Here is a 14,848-nt window from a genome sequence, read left to right on the forward strand (position 1 = left end):
AACAAAATTACATATAGAACATTGTAAACACACATAGAAATTACTATCAGTTCATAAATCAATGATGAAAAAACAACATAGCATAGCAGTAGCAGCAGATATGATTATAGGCATGAAAACATCAGAAATCTATTCACAACAGTCCTCAACATTAGAGTATTAAGCAGGCAAGCAGCAAGCAAAAACATAATATGCACAAGAAGAAAAGCAGGCAAAAAAACATATCGATGGTCAGGGTTTAGGGGTCGGGGTATACAGGGGAACAAAACAATACAAAACTTTACATTGTCTCAAGAATTTACAACAAATTTACTGAGTTTACATGACTGGGTGGTCAAATTACAACACAACATACATTGTCACAATCACATTACACTCACACAACCAGTCTACATACTCACACACCATACAACCTATTCCGACACCCCCTCTCTGTGAACACAGTGACCAGCTGAGAACAAACATTCTCACTCAAGCCACAGCCAAGCACCCACAGTGTACGTAACTGTGTACACACCTTCACTGCTTCAATGAATCTCAATTCATCATCCTCACTACCCACAAACACATTCCAATTCAACTCCAACACTTCCAGCTGTGTACATTGCTCCAACATATCACAGAGTACAGACAACGGTGCAGCACCATCACTATACATGCACCCGCTGACATTGACAATGTGTACATTCTTACACTGACGAAGTGCACGGCACACCGACACAAAACCACTCTCCCCAACACGGTTACCACAGACATTCACATCCACAAGACTAGCAGACATGGCTGAAATCACGGAGGACAATGCCTGACCATCATGAATACCATTCCCCCATAGATCTAGTACACGTACACTGCTATACCTCTGTAAGCCTGCTGATAAGCTGTGAAATGACTCATCATCAATGCTACAACAGCCGAGGCCGACTTCCTCCAAATCACTACATGTATAGCCACACAGTAAAGAACTGAAAGCAACACATTCATGAGAAGGAAGAGAAACCTCATTAAGATTGAGCTTTGATGCAAGCATAGAACGAAAGAAAGGGTGTGTCCAGTTGCAGGACACACCGTGATACTCTGCATGCTCATGATATGCCACCACAAGATGAGCAAACAACCTACGTATAGAAGAAGATCTAGCAGCAACAACAAACAACCTACGTATAGAAGAATGTGCACGAGCAGGGACAGCAGCAGCATCAGCTAGACTTACAATGCCAGAAGGAGCAGCTTGCAGGGATTCATGACTCAGCAGCATAGCAGCGGGATGAAGGAGACTCTCGCACGGCCGCGCCAGCTCGGCATCCACCTGGGATAGCGCTTCCCGCAGCACAGTGCCATTTGCAACACTGCCGTTCTCCATCCACACCGTCAGGAGAGTCTTTAGGAATAGCGCGTCTGTGGGCTCTCGGCTGATGGGCATGGAACGGCGCACACGTCGCCCACCATGGCCCTTGCCACGGTCATGCCGAGGAATGAGGAGTATGTCGGCGAGGACTGTCATGTGCTCAGCCTTCAGTATCTGGCAAAGCCGGTCGTGGACCTTTGCCATTTCCATCTCACCGGTCAGGACACTTGAGTCGTTGCGCATCTCCTCGGCTAGCTTAGCGGCGGTGGCAGCACGTCTAGCGACAGTAGCAGCATGTTGAGAGGCTGTAGTAGTCTCATCGGCAGCCCACTTCTCTTGCCCGCTGCTGGCCCATGTGTTAGCTCGTTGGGTGGATTCGTCGGCCTCACCGCTAGGATCCAGTGGTATGGGATCCGCACACTGCACACGCCATAGCTCCTCCATGATGGTCAGCGACACGTCTTCCGGGCATAGAGCAATGAGAAACTTCCAGAACATTGCCATATGGCCATCGTACGCGCCCAGTCGCCGTACCAGTGCAATGGCGTGATGTCTTTCGTGCACAACGCATTCTGTCTGAAACCATGCCGCCAGGAACTCCTGCAGTGACAGATGACAGAAGCGGTATTGCCGAGCGTCCGTAGACATCGTGCCCTGGCATGTTTGCAGAAGACCCAAGCTCATTGCATCCTTGCTCAAGTGGGAGTTCATGACGTCGGACGTGTTGAACACCAGCCTTTTCACTAGCAGCATGCGAAACGCAAAACGCCCCAGTTCCTGTAGCGACTGGACCACTTTGCCGGGTGCCAGTGAAATCGACTCGCAAACCGCACCACCAGCACGCTCTATGACTCGGCGCAGTAACGATTCGTACAGGGATGCGCTGCACTTCCACACGGCATTGCTACTCTTGAAAAGCTCACATGTTAGGGCTGCAAACATGGGAGTTGCCATAAGACATGACACATCCGGCTTGCTCTGCAGCTCTGCCAGCAGAATTTCAGCTTGCTGTCTGCCGAGAACCTTCTCTACATACTCCCTCACGTTCTCCGGTGAGAAACCCAGTACTTGGATCTTCTGCTGATATTTGCCACACTGCGATAGTTGATATGCATCCTGGCATGGACGGCTTGTGACGATCACGTGTGTCTTCACCATGCCCTCACGTTTCAGCAAATGTCTCATGAACTTACTGCAGCTGGCGACATCACATTCGTCCAAGCCGTCCATGATGACACATAGACGGCTTGGAGAGTCTTCGAAGTAGTTTGCCAGCTCCAATATCTCAGTCTGCGACAGGCCCAGGGTGTCCAGTTTCACTGTCAACAGCTCAGCAAGACTAGTGGCAGCTCTCACCTCTTTTTCACGGAGCGCCAGTCCCACGACCAGATCGAATTCCTCCTGCCATAGTTCGCCTCTGCTCCACAGGTAAAGAACCATGAGCAGAAACACTGTGGTCTTGCCACTACCAGCAGATCCGTACGCCAGTACATTCCGTAACACCTTGCCACAGAGTTTCGGTCGCTCGGTTGTTGTAGCTGCTGGTGCAGATTTTTCTTTTGAATGGGAAACGTCGTCAACACTCGAACCTGCGGCACGAAACAGGTTCTTCAATTCAATTCGATCGGCTTTGCTAAATTGCACTGCGTGTTCACGACTCTCAGCATACGTCGAGAACGCTTCATCAAAGTCTCTTTTCAATTCCTTTTCAGACACAAAGGCCAAATTCACGAATATCTGTTCGAGCGGAATGTGATCATCGGAAGCGAGGCCGCCGCTCAGCTGAACTCCCGACTCTTCAGCCTGTTCCAACAACTTCTTCTTCACTTTCACCAACGAAGGCAGCAGAGCCGTGGGCTTTGCGGCGGGCTCCTGAGCCTTCGCATCCATTGCTTTCAAAACACAACAACATTTCACTGGTGGGTGTGAAAGACGAAAGCCCAGTTTCCGGCTCAGTTCAGTAATGGAAACCTGATGACCTGAATGGAGTGAACGGAACAACTCTGAGTGCAGGACTGTGTGGTACAATCAAACTGACATCAGGATGAACACGGGGCCGCAGCTGGGGCCCCGGGGGCAGGGGCTGCGCCGTGCAGGCCGGCGACTCGGTCTTTCCCCGTGCGCATTATCAGTATTTTATTTTCTTCCGATTATCATCTTCTTTCCTTCACTCTTTCTTTTTTTCTTGTCTTGCCATGGCTGGCTAACGCCCCCTCCTTTGCATTGGCTTCTGCCATTGGAAGGTGAAATAATAATAATAATAATAATAATAATGTGGAAGAGAAAAGGACATATGGATACGAGTTAAGAGTAACTCTCCATCACTGTAACATGATACTATATACAGTCAGAAAGTGCAATAACTAGGCACAAAACTGACAGAGTACTGAAACATTCGACGTCCTGACACCTAGCTTCAACACATCTCCGTAGCGCTAACCAAATAATAATAATACAAATAATCTAATAATAGCAATGAAAAGTATAAATGCCGCAGACATCACCACGCAACATGACAATTTGTTCAAGGTTTGGTTTTGTGTGTTTCCAAAATCGATTTTCACGTTGCGATCATCAGTGGAAATACGCAACTAAAGAGATCAAGGGAAAAACAAAGGTTAAAAATCCAAAGAAGTGTGACACATGACGGCGGATGACGGTGAGACGGCTGGTGGTGATGGTGATAAAACGGACGAGGAGGAGTCAGGTGGCAGGGAAGGTGATGGAGCTGATGAGGGTGAAATTCGTAAGAAGTCAGCTGTGTATTTGCATTTGTTATCTCGTCCCGATTGTTTGAGTGTGTATGATGATTCCCACTTCTCTGTACTGTGTCGTGCCCGTTATGTCCAGCAGTTGAAGGTCCTTGAAGCTGTTTGTATTCGGACGCATAAGCCCGATTTGTGTAAGCAAAAAGAACATGTTTTAGCACTTAGGTTATTTTCGTGAGTTTGCACTCCGTGTTCATGAGTTGTTTCTGCACTGTTCATGCCCGTTTGTCACACTTACTCTTTATTTTAGTTCTCACTTTTTGTAATACTTACCACAAGTTACCCGTCATGTGTCACACTTCTTTGGATTTTTAACCTTTGTTTTTCCCTTGATCTCTTTAGTTGCGTATTTCCACTGATGATCGCAACGTGAAAATCGATTTTGGAAACACACAAAACCAAACCTTGAACAAATTGTCATGTTGCGTGGTGATGTCTGCGGCATTTATACTTTTCATTGCTATTATTAAACTTTTATCTCCACGTAGATTATTTGTACAAATAATCTACGTGGAGATAATAATTTTAATATAGCTATGAATAGGATGAAGGCCGCAGACATCACGCAACTACGTTACTTGTTCGACATGTATTTACTGTGTATTTTATAACAAAAATATTATTGAAAACCCATAATCGATTTTCTTGTTCCTATCATCAGTGGGAAAAATACGGAACTAAGGATACAACCAAAGAAACTGAAGTTAAGTACTGTAAATAGAAAGGTGTTAGAAATAACAACAAGATACAAGTGCAGTAAAACCAGTACAGTCCGTGCGCCAAGGGGTACTCAAGGGCTGATTTTATTTGCAACCGCGGGAAACGAAGTCACCAAGACGCCTTCATTTGAGGCTTTTGGAATTGGAGAATTTATTGAATTTAGGTATGGCTCTCGTCCCTTCTAGAGAACTAACCAAGACCCTGTGGGGGCAGAAGGAGACTTCTTTGGCTCCGTGAATACACTAGCTATGCGGTGGTCTAGTTAGTTTGAGTGTGTGGTTCGTATTCAAAGTGTTCCAAGCCGCAGTTCACTCGAAGGTCATCGTGGATACGTCTGCACTTGAAAATCAAGGCTGGAAAGGACTGCCTGGTCTGTCCGAACGGTATGTTTTGCACTGAAGGCATTTTTTGTATGAATTGTTGAAAGTGTCTACTTGTTCGAAATGCAAAAGACATGGTCGTAGATCCTTGGCCCACAACACCCCACTAAATAAACTATGACCTGTCGTGAATGATTATGTGAAATTGATCAACACAATCATACACAAATTATCCTATGGCAAAGTACTGCAAATGCAAATAATAGCACCCCTTTACCTAGGTCATGTTTGTAGGGCCTTATGCCACATCTTTGCATGATTTCCTCATGCAAATCGTGTGCCTAGCTTCGAAAACACATTGCGCTAAGTGCCGAATATATACCTGTGAATCAGAACAACAGCACTCACTATTGCTTTCATGAGTGGTAATGGTCAGCTGAAAGGAAACTTCTATCCATCAACTCATAAGTAAAGTAATGACTAATCTCCTTGCTGCGCATGTGGTTCCTTTGTATTTACATGTACCGTGAAGTACCGCCAGAGCGCCCCACCATCTCGTCCTTTCGGGGTCGTATTGTGGGGGTGGTCTCCGGTCTGTAGGTTATACGACACGAACTTTGTACACATATTGCACGTTCTGCAGACAATCTGTGCCTTCGAGCGGACACGAGCTCCACACAAAAACCTGCTTAGTGTGACCTTAGTACACTAAGTTGCTCACACCGTACGAACTTCGTTGCACTCTGCCACACGATTTTCCTTTCCCTGGCTGTATTATATAAATCTGTCGCAGCAAAATCAAGGTGGGGCGCTCTCGCGGTACTTTACGGTATGTGCGCCTCTCTGTGTTCGGTGAATGATTTTGAATATTTGCGCACGACTTCAGGATAGTGCACATTGTATGCATGTACCTGCATATGTAATCCTTTCATGATTTAAAAATTAGGAGAGCCGTGCTTCTCATCACCGTGGACAAGTAAATGTCGGCCAATTACGTAGCGTTTGGAGATTTGCACAAGTACAGTTGCGTGTCGATTATGCGGCAACCGCGGAATAAAATGAATATTCTGGACGACTGAAGCTACAAAGCCATCTTGTGTTAACTTAACAGATAAAAAGACAGTACTTCGAAGTACCTGTATTTATCACTAGTATTACCCTGAGACAGTCGTGCTCATCTCTAGAGACTGGCTTGTATTTAACTCTACGTAATGGCAACTTTCATGATGCTGACTGTCTACATTTACTTGAAGTAGGACTATAAATACTAAATATAAGGTCTATAAGCTGTCAGTGCGGTGCTGTTGGATACCCGACATGCCAGACTGACCGCCAGATACTAGTAAACGACATGCGATTGTACCGGTCACAGTGTAGCTGGGTTTTCACGACAATTTGAAACTTATACGATTGTGAGAAAAGTTCAGAAACCACACTTACACATACACACACACGCACGCACACACACACACATGCGCGCACGCGCGCGTGTGCACACACACACACACACCTGTCCTGTTCTGTTGAGCCACTACCACAACTTAGCACAAGGATCGCATCGGCCCCAAAGGGGCAGTAGAGCGAAAGTGAGAGGTGTTGGCTTCGAGTTCACCTATCTCTACGGTGAACGCAACCTCGATCGAAAGTCATGCCAAACGGATTTATCTACCACACGCGCGCGCGTGCGCGTATACAAAACGGAGGAAGGATTACTTACTCTCCCTGTATGATGTTTCTGTTGTATTCGTGAACAATGTCATTGATGTTTTTCCATGCATGTTTTTGAATATGCGAGCATAACTTCCAACATCAAGCACATTCTTGCTTCTCATCAGCATGTACAAGTTTATGTTGGGCAGTTATGTAGCATTTGTTTTACCGGCTGCGTTTGTTTTACCGGCTGCGTTTGTTGGTGCTTGCAGGTCATTGGCATGCTGTCTGTTTCACAGAAGCTCGTGTAACAGGTTCACCGTACAGCTATGAATGCAATGTAGCGTGTTGAAGCCACTTCGGTATGACGTGATGCCTAATTTCCTGGTTGTACCAAAATTGCGAGTATGCAAGTGATCGTCAAGCCTGCCCCTGTACAGTAGCCGTCTTGCCTTGTTACGCCTGGTTCTGACTCTGCGTTCTCGTTTACTCCATGCAATGTTACAAGGAATACTGCTCCCTTCTCAAGCAATTCATTGGCAACAAAACGCTCGGCTATGCCCTGTAACTTTGCTGTGCGGTTTGTGCTTTGTCAATGTCGTGTACCAGTTCATGATCTGGGCTTGCTGGTCTGTTTGTTTTCTCTCGCACAATTGAGGCGCTGTAGCACAGTCTACAGTGTCGATCATCCTGCCCAGTCTCTGATTTCACGTACCACAGTACGGTTTCTCTTGTTGCTCACTGTAATGTGCATGATACAAGCTCCTTGGTACTCCATCATCACCTGGTGCTGTTGCTGCCATTGTTGGACCCTGCTGATATCCTTCTCGCAATTCCCGAACATTGTTCCAACAAATGCACAACTCGCTCTTAGTTGTCACATTCGGTTTGGTCTCGTTCCAGTCTTTCGAATTGAGTGAGTGCGTAAACTTGTATGAAGTGGTGGAGCAAAAGCCGTGTGCCGGCAAACATTCAATGTCCGGGTGTAATGGCGCACCAAGGTCCCGGGACTTGCGTCCAATTCCTGAGTGATTTTTGTGTGCCTAGCCTCTAGGTATCATACCATATTTGTTTGGTTCAACCGTTTTGGATGCCCACTGCAATACTGTATTATGTGTGTATGTTATCCAAGAAATCTCCCATATTTTTGGGTGGACAAACCTCGCCATAAGTCAGTAACCTGGCATTTTGCACTAACAGAACTCCTAGGATATCAGCGCCGTCTCAGTACCTGGGGACAGTTGTAAAGAAAAAGAAAAAATATCCTTGGCCCACAATGCCCCACTAAATAATCCGAAGGGTGTCGCGAAGACGACAATTTCCTTACCTTTCTTTCGTGGACGAAAAAAGACACTTCGCTTCGTCCGTTGCGCATGAAACGAAACATGAGGGTAGTGTTTATCAATTAGAATAGGTATCATGCACGAAGGAATGGCGAAAAGGTACTATGCTCGAGCGCTGGTCGTCGTCTTGTTTGTCAATTTTGAGTCCCATTGAGAATTTTCTTCTCCAGACCTCTCAAATTTCCCGCGGTTGCAAATAAAAGTGCAACTTCTAGACGACTTTTTTGAATTTGGCGCACGGACTGAGTAGAGGAAACGCAAAAAGGTAACAAGATTACGTAACCAAAGGCGAGAAGGCGCTAAACGAAGTGTCAACCTACGAATACAACTTCAGTGCAACAAAGTGCTCCTTGTTATAAAATACACAGTAAAAACATGTCGAACAAGTAACGTAGTTGCGTGATGTCTGCGGCCTTCATCCTATTTATAGCTATATTAAAATAATAATAATAATTCAAACAGTAGTTTGGAGGCGGTGGGAAAACAGTTTCGTAATAAGTATTCGCATGCAACGACGCAAATCCACACAATTCAGTAAACACTTCCTTTCTATCAAACGTTTTCTTTCCCTTCTCTTCAGGATAGTACAGGGAATGTTGGAAATTTGGAAAAACACATAACTATATAGAAAAATAGAGAAAAGTCAACACTTCAACATAGGCGATAAAATGACTAAAGTGTGAAAAAAACTCAAAAACAAAAGCAGCAAGTTGTAGACAAACACGTTGAACACATCAAGAAGCACTTACCGTAGGTCAGTTGAAACTGCGAGTATGGCACCGCGGCCAACAGCAAACATGTTGGCGCTGCAACAACAGTGGCCACGAGGCTAAAGCATGTCCCAACCGTGGGGCACAGTCTACAGCTTCCTGGCTTCCACAAGCACAGCACCGCAACACAATCGGTACGAGTACAAACCCTCCCAGCGTCAGTACAGCCACTGATACGGGTACGGTGACTGCCCAGCCCGCAGAAGCCGCTGTAGAGCCAGCTGTCGTCAGTGTGGAGACAGGTGCAGCTAGCAACACAGGGCTGAACACTGCCTCAGTCAACAGCTATCGCCAGGCACTTTTAGCCAATGGGACCAGCACTGGCACAACTGATACCAGTAACCATGTGCCGGCTTTCAGCCAACCTGGAGACAAAGAAAAGAGCAGCGGGACAGCCCCCTCTCCTGATGACGATGGCTTCAGACTGGCAGCAGGCAAACACACCTTCTCCGCCACTATCCTATCAGGGCGCACTGAGCCACCTGCCTCTGCCTTGAACGACCCGCAAATTGCGTGGGCTAAGGAGTGTTCAAACCGTGAGCGCAAGAAGCTGGCAGAGAGAGTTGAAGCTGCCCGCAGAGGAAGCTACTAGTGCAATGAAGGTAATTACGGTTAATACTTACTGCACTTGCTCTTAATCCCCATGCTGATCCCTTTTTCCCTAGTAATGATAGATCATCGGAACACAATTTCTTTAGCTGTATCTTTTTTAAATGTTAATGGCGTCTGTTAATCCCTTAGCACCGAGCTTTTCCCCCTCCAAGTTAACTACTAGTAGTGTACACAGTCAACATCTCTCCCCTGGGGCTGGCATCCCAGGTCCCAGTGCTCATGGCTCTTGTACCCAGAATAACCGTTCTGCCCCTGCTCACCGCCTTACCCCACTGACACAGTCCTTCATAAGACTGGGCTTTTTGAATGTTTGTAGTCTTCGAAACAAAGTAGCTGAGGTCGCCGATATCCTACACCAATACAAACTTCGACATATTTGGCGTCGCAGAAACCTGGCTTGACAGCACACGTCAGACAGTGACATTGATATACCAGGTTACTGTGTGATACGGCACGATCGTCCAGTGCGCAGAGGTGGCGGTGTATGCTTTTATTTCCGTTCCGGACTCCAGGTAAAACCGCGCCCAGAGCTTTCCGACGCTAACATTGAATCGTCCTGGATCGAAGTCAAAGGGCGACGAAGGCGACAACTAGTTGGGTGCTTTTACCGGCCACCTGACGAGCCCATCTTGTACTGGCAGAATTTTGAAGAGCAGCTGCACAGGGCTTTCGTGGACAACCCAAGCATCACAGTCATTGGCGATTTTAACGTTAATGTTTCAACCCCCTACCCACCTTGTCCTATCGCCCGGAAATTTCTCGAACTTTGCAACTGCTACGGCCTCACTAATCACGTTCATGCTCCGACTCGTATCTCACCGGCGTGCCCATCAGGTACAACTATCGATCTCATTCTTTCAGCTAGTCAAGACATCAGTGAGTGCCACGTCCTGCCTTTGACCATTAGCGACCACTTTGGGATTGAGGCTAACCTGCACCTTCAGGTTTCTCGCAGCGTGTCACCTCAGGCAGTAGAGCGGGTCCGAGCTCAAAGAAATACTCGGTCGGTGAACCTCTGTGAATTCCGTCGGGATGTCAGCTCCGCAGGGCTGGATGATTTTACTAACACGCGGGATGTGGACACCATGTGGGCGTCGTGGCACACCAAGTTCTTGGCTGTCGTGGACAAGCATGCACCCATCCGCTATGTATCCTCCAACCGCAAATCCCATCCGCCCTGGTCCGACAGAGAGCTCCACAAGCTCAACCAACGTAAAAACCAGCTACACCGACGGTGGCTACGCGATAAGGGAAACCAGAATCTTCACGTACAGTTCAAGCAAGCACGCTCAAGCGCCAGAAATGCCTATCGCCGAAAGCGCAACGAATTCTTCCGAGCGCAATGTGCCGCGTCCAGTCAGAACCCGCGTAAGCTCTGGAACGTCATAAACTCCGTTACGAACAGGAAGAGAGTACGTGTGGAGCCTACTTGCCCCATTGAAGAAGTTTCGTCAGTCTTCCAGGCAGTAGTAACAGACAATGCCCGTCCTCACAGCATCCCGCTACCGCAAGGTCCACAGCCTCAGACCGCAATGTCAGAATTGCCGCAAGTGTCTTTTGGCGAAGTAGAACGGCTTCTCCGACAAATCAATCCTGCCAAAGCAACAGAAAGCGACGGGATACCTGGTCACCTTCTGAAGTGCTGTGCCGATATCCTAGCTGCGTCCGTGGCCACGTTGTTTAATGCCTCGCTTGTCAATGGCACTGTCCCCACAGCCTTCAAACTCGCACACGTTATCCCGCTGTTCAAAGCTGGGGACCCGTCTATTCCCACTAACTTCCGTCCAGTGTCCCTACTTCCCATATTATCAAAACTCTTGGAGAAAGTCGTACAAAAGAAGCTAGCCCAGTTTCTGGACATATATGGTACCCTCCCCACGACTCAGTTTGCATTCCGCGCAGGCCACTCAACGGAGGATGCCCTGGTACTTATGCTAAATCGTATTCTTAGTGCACGGGACAAGCGTTTGTGTACTGGCATATGCCTTCTAGATATGTCAAAGGCATTCGACAAGGTTCGCCATGAACGGCTACTCCAGGACCTATTCGATATCGGCATAACAGGGACAGCCCTAAAGTGGTTTTCCGCCTATCTGTCGGGCCGTACTCAGCGTATCTGTATTGGACGGGATCAGAGTGCCATTTCTGCACCATCCTGTGGCGTGCCACAAGGTTCTGTTCTAGGACCGATCCTTTTCAGTATCTACACCCGCGAAGTTCCAACCATAGCTAACCAGTCTTCATCAGTTCAATTTGCCGATGACATTGCGCTGATCAGCAGCAGCACATCCCTGGACACGGTATCTGCTACGCTATCGGCCTCGGTTTCTGCACTTGCTGACTGGTTGCAGGCCCGTGGTCTCATTTTGAATGCAGCCAAGAGCCACGTGATCCCTGTATACCCCAACAGGCAGCCTCAGCAGCCCCAGCATACGATCAATGTAAACTGTCATGAAACGCCTATTCCTGTCGTTACTACGGCCAGGTATCTTGGAGTGCTCCTCGACTCGGATCTGTCATGGACGCCCCATGTTGATCGCTGCACCGCTCGACTGGCCCAGAGGATCGGAGCACTATGGAGGTTGCGTCGCTGCTTGACTCATCAGAGCCGAGTTCTCTACTTTAAAGCGATCATCATGTCTGACCTGATGTACGGATCCAATGCGTTTTCCCCGCTTCTTACTGCCAACCAATTGGATCGGCTACAGGTCATGCAGAATCGGGCGGCAAGGGCGGTTTTCGGACTCTCGCATCACACCTCCGCGCGTACCCTCCTGCTGCAATTGGACACCTACAGAGTATCCGAGATATTCAGGCAGAAGTTCATCGTTCTGGTCTGGAGGTCTCGGAATGAGCACGCAAGTTCTGAACTGCAAGCCCTCCTAGTTCCTTCGTCAGCTGGCCCAACTAGGTTGCACTCCACCATGGGTCTGCGCCAACCGCCAGTTTCCACCAGGTTCGGCAAGGGTTGCCTCGCGTTCCGGGGCGCCCAGCTGTGGAACACATTACCCAGCGATATACGTGCCATCTCCACGCTCCGCCAGTTCCGCGCCAGCATGATCCCGCACACACTTACTGGCCTTAGCACCTAGAGTACCAAACGTCTTGTTTGATGATCAGCTGGCTTAGTTTTTCTCCTTCTCTATCCTAATTACATCAGTCCCCAATTTCATTTATTACTGCTTTCTATCTGCATTCGCCACCTTTTCATTGGGCAGATCTGCCCGTTTGGTTTGCGAATTAAAATAAACACAACAACAACAACTTGTCACACTTTCACGAGGTGTGACACCAACCAACTGCAACGATATAGTTATGTGTTTTTCCAAATTTCCAACATTCCCTGTACTGTCCTGAAGAGAAGGGAAAGAAAACGTTTGATAGAAAGGAAGTGTTTACTGAATTGTGTGGATTTGCGTCGTTGCATGCGAATACTTATTACGAAATAATAATACGAACTTAGAAGTTGCGACTTCGGCGGTAATAGTCATGAAGTTGATTGTTCCAACTAGGCACACACGCTTCTTGCCGAACTTGACACTTGACTGACTCACGACTGCCATCCGGAGCACACGAGGAGCACGTCGCACCTTCCACTCGGCAAACCTGCAAGAAAGCGCCACTTTCTGCTCAATACACGGTGTTTCGGGGAATTCACCCCTCATCAGTTGAGCTTGAGTAGGCTGAGGAAGATTGTGCCTGAAAAGCACCACTTATATACTGCTCTCCAGGCCAAACCATCACCAGGGATACAAACTTACAGAGACGCTTTGTTTCCAGCGCGACAAACACCTCGTGAAGCTCCAGGTAGCAGCGTGAGTCAGAGTCGCTCATGGAGTTGTGATAAACAGACGTTGAGAGCCATTATAGCTATTCGCAACGCTGTCACCTCCAACAACTAGTCGCACGTCCGCGTGAGGGACAACAATACGAACTTAGAAGTTGCGACTTCGGCGGTAATAGTCATGAAGTTGATTGTTCCAACTAGGAACACACGCTTCTTGCCGAACTTGACACTTGACTGACTCACGACTGCCATCCGGAGCACACGAGGAGCACGTCGCACCTTCCACTCGGCAAACCTGCAAGAAAGCACCACTCCCTGCTCAAAACACGGTGTTTCTGGGAATTCACCCCTCATCAGTTGAGCTTGAGTAGGCTGAGGAAGATTGTGCCTGAAAAGCACCACTTATATACTGCTCTCCGACTAGTTGTTGGAGGTGACAGCGTTGCGAATAGCTATACTGGCTCTCAACGTCTGTTTATCACAACTCCATGAGCGACTCTGACTCACGCTGCTACCTGGAGCTTCACGAGGTGTTTGTCGCGCTGGAAACAAAGCGTCTCTGTAAGTTTGTATCCCTGGTGATGGTTTGGCCTGGAGAGCAGTATATAAGTGGTGCTTTTCAGGCACAATCTTCCTCAGCCTACTCAAGCTCAACTGATGAGGGGTGAATTCCCCGAAACACCGTGTATTGAGCAGGGAGTGGTGCTTTCTTGCAGGTTTGCCGAGTGGAAGGTGCGACGTGCTCCTCGTGTGCTCCGGATGGCAGTCGTGAGTCAGTCAAGTGTCAAGTTCGGCAAGAAGCGTGTGTTCCTAGTTGGAACAATCAACTTCAGAAATAATAATAATAATAATAATTTCCCTTTTTTGTTTTCGCTGGTGTCTACAATTATTGTGTAGTTGTGTACATTGCATGCAGGGAGTCGAAAAATATTAATTTAAAAATTATTTTACGACTCCTTTGTAAATAATCGACCTGGGACCGATCGGTGGTGATGAGGAGAATGACACGGAGGACGACACTGAGGATGAGTTGGAAGATGAGACGGGGGACGAGGTTGCGGTTGGTGGAGACGAGGAATCGGATGGTGATTGTGATCGTAAGAAGTCTGCCGTTTTTCTTCATCTGTTGTCTCACCCTAAGTGTCTGCAGGTGTATGATGATTTTAGTTTTTCTGTTCTTTGTCGTGCACGGTACGCTAGTCAGTTGAAAGTACTTGAGGCTGTTTGTATTCGTTTGCATAAGCCTGATCTTTGTAAGCAGAAGAAACATGTAGTTGCGTTAAGATTGTTTTCGTAGGTGCACAGCATGATTGTTTGTCTCACTACATAGTTCTAGCGTTGCAATTAGTTCCTCACCCCTGTTGCACTTAGCTCTCACTTTACTTCTATTGTCTCACCTTCCCTCATTCTATTTTTAGCACTTTGTTTTGTTCTCGTAACACATTATTGAATGTATATAAATTATTAATTTGGCATGGTTATTCTTCAGTCACGGCTTTCCACTGATGATTGTGACAAGAAAATCGATTT

The 14,848-nt window shown here is 47.4% G+C and overlaps 1 long non-coding RNA gene across 1 annotated transcript; it reads left to right on the forward strand.

The window, feature by feature from the left end:
* Nucleotides 1-4,893: 4,893 nt before the first annotated feature.
* Nucleotides 4,894-7,374, forward strand: LOC135829514 (uncharacterized). The gene is made up of 2 exons (XR_010555845.1): nt 4,894-5,219; nt 7,079-7,374. It is a non-coding gene; the product is annotated as an uncharacterized LOC135829514 (long non-coding RNA).
* The last annotated feature ends 7,474 nt before the right edge of the window (nt 7,375-14,848 follow it).

This window comes from Sycon ciliatum, chromosome 13 (assembly GCF_964019385.1).
Source record: "Sycon ciliatum chromosome 13, ocSycCili1.1, whole genome shotgun sequence".
NCBI lineage: Eukaryota > Metazoa > Porifera > Calcarea > Leucosolenida > Sycettidae > Sycon > Sycon ciliatum.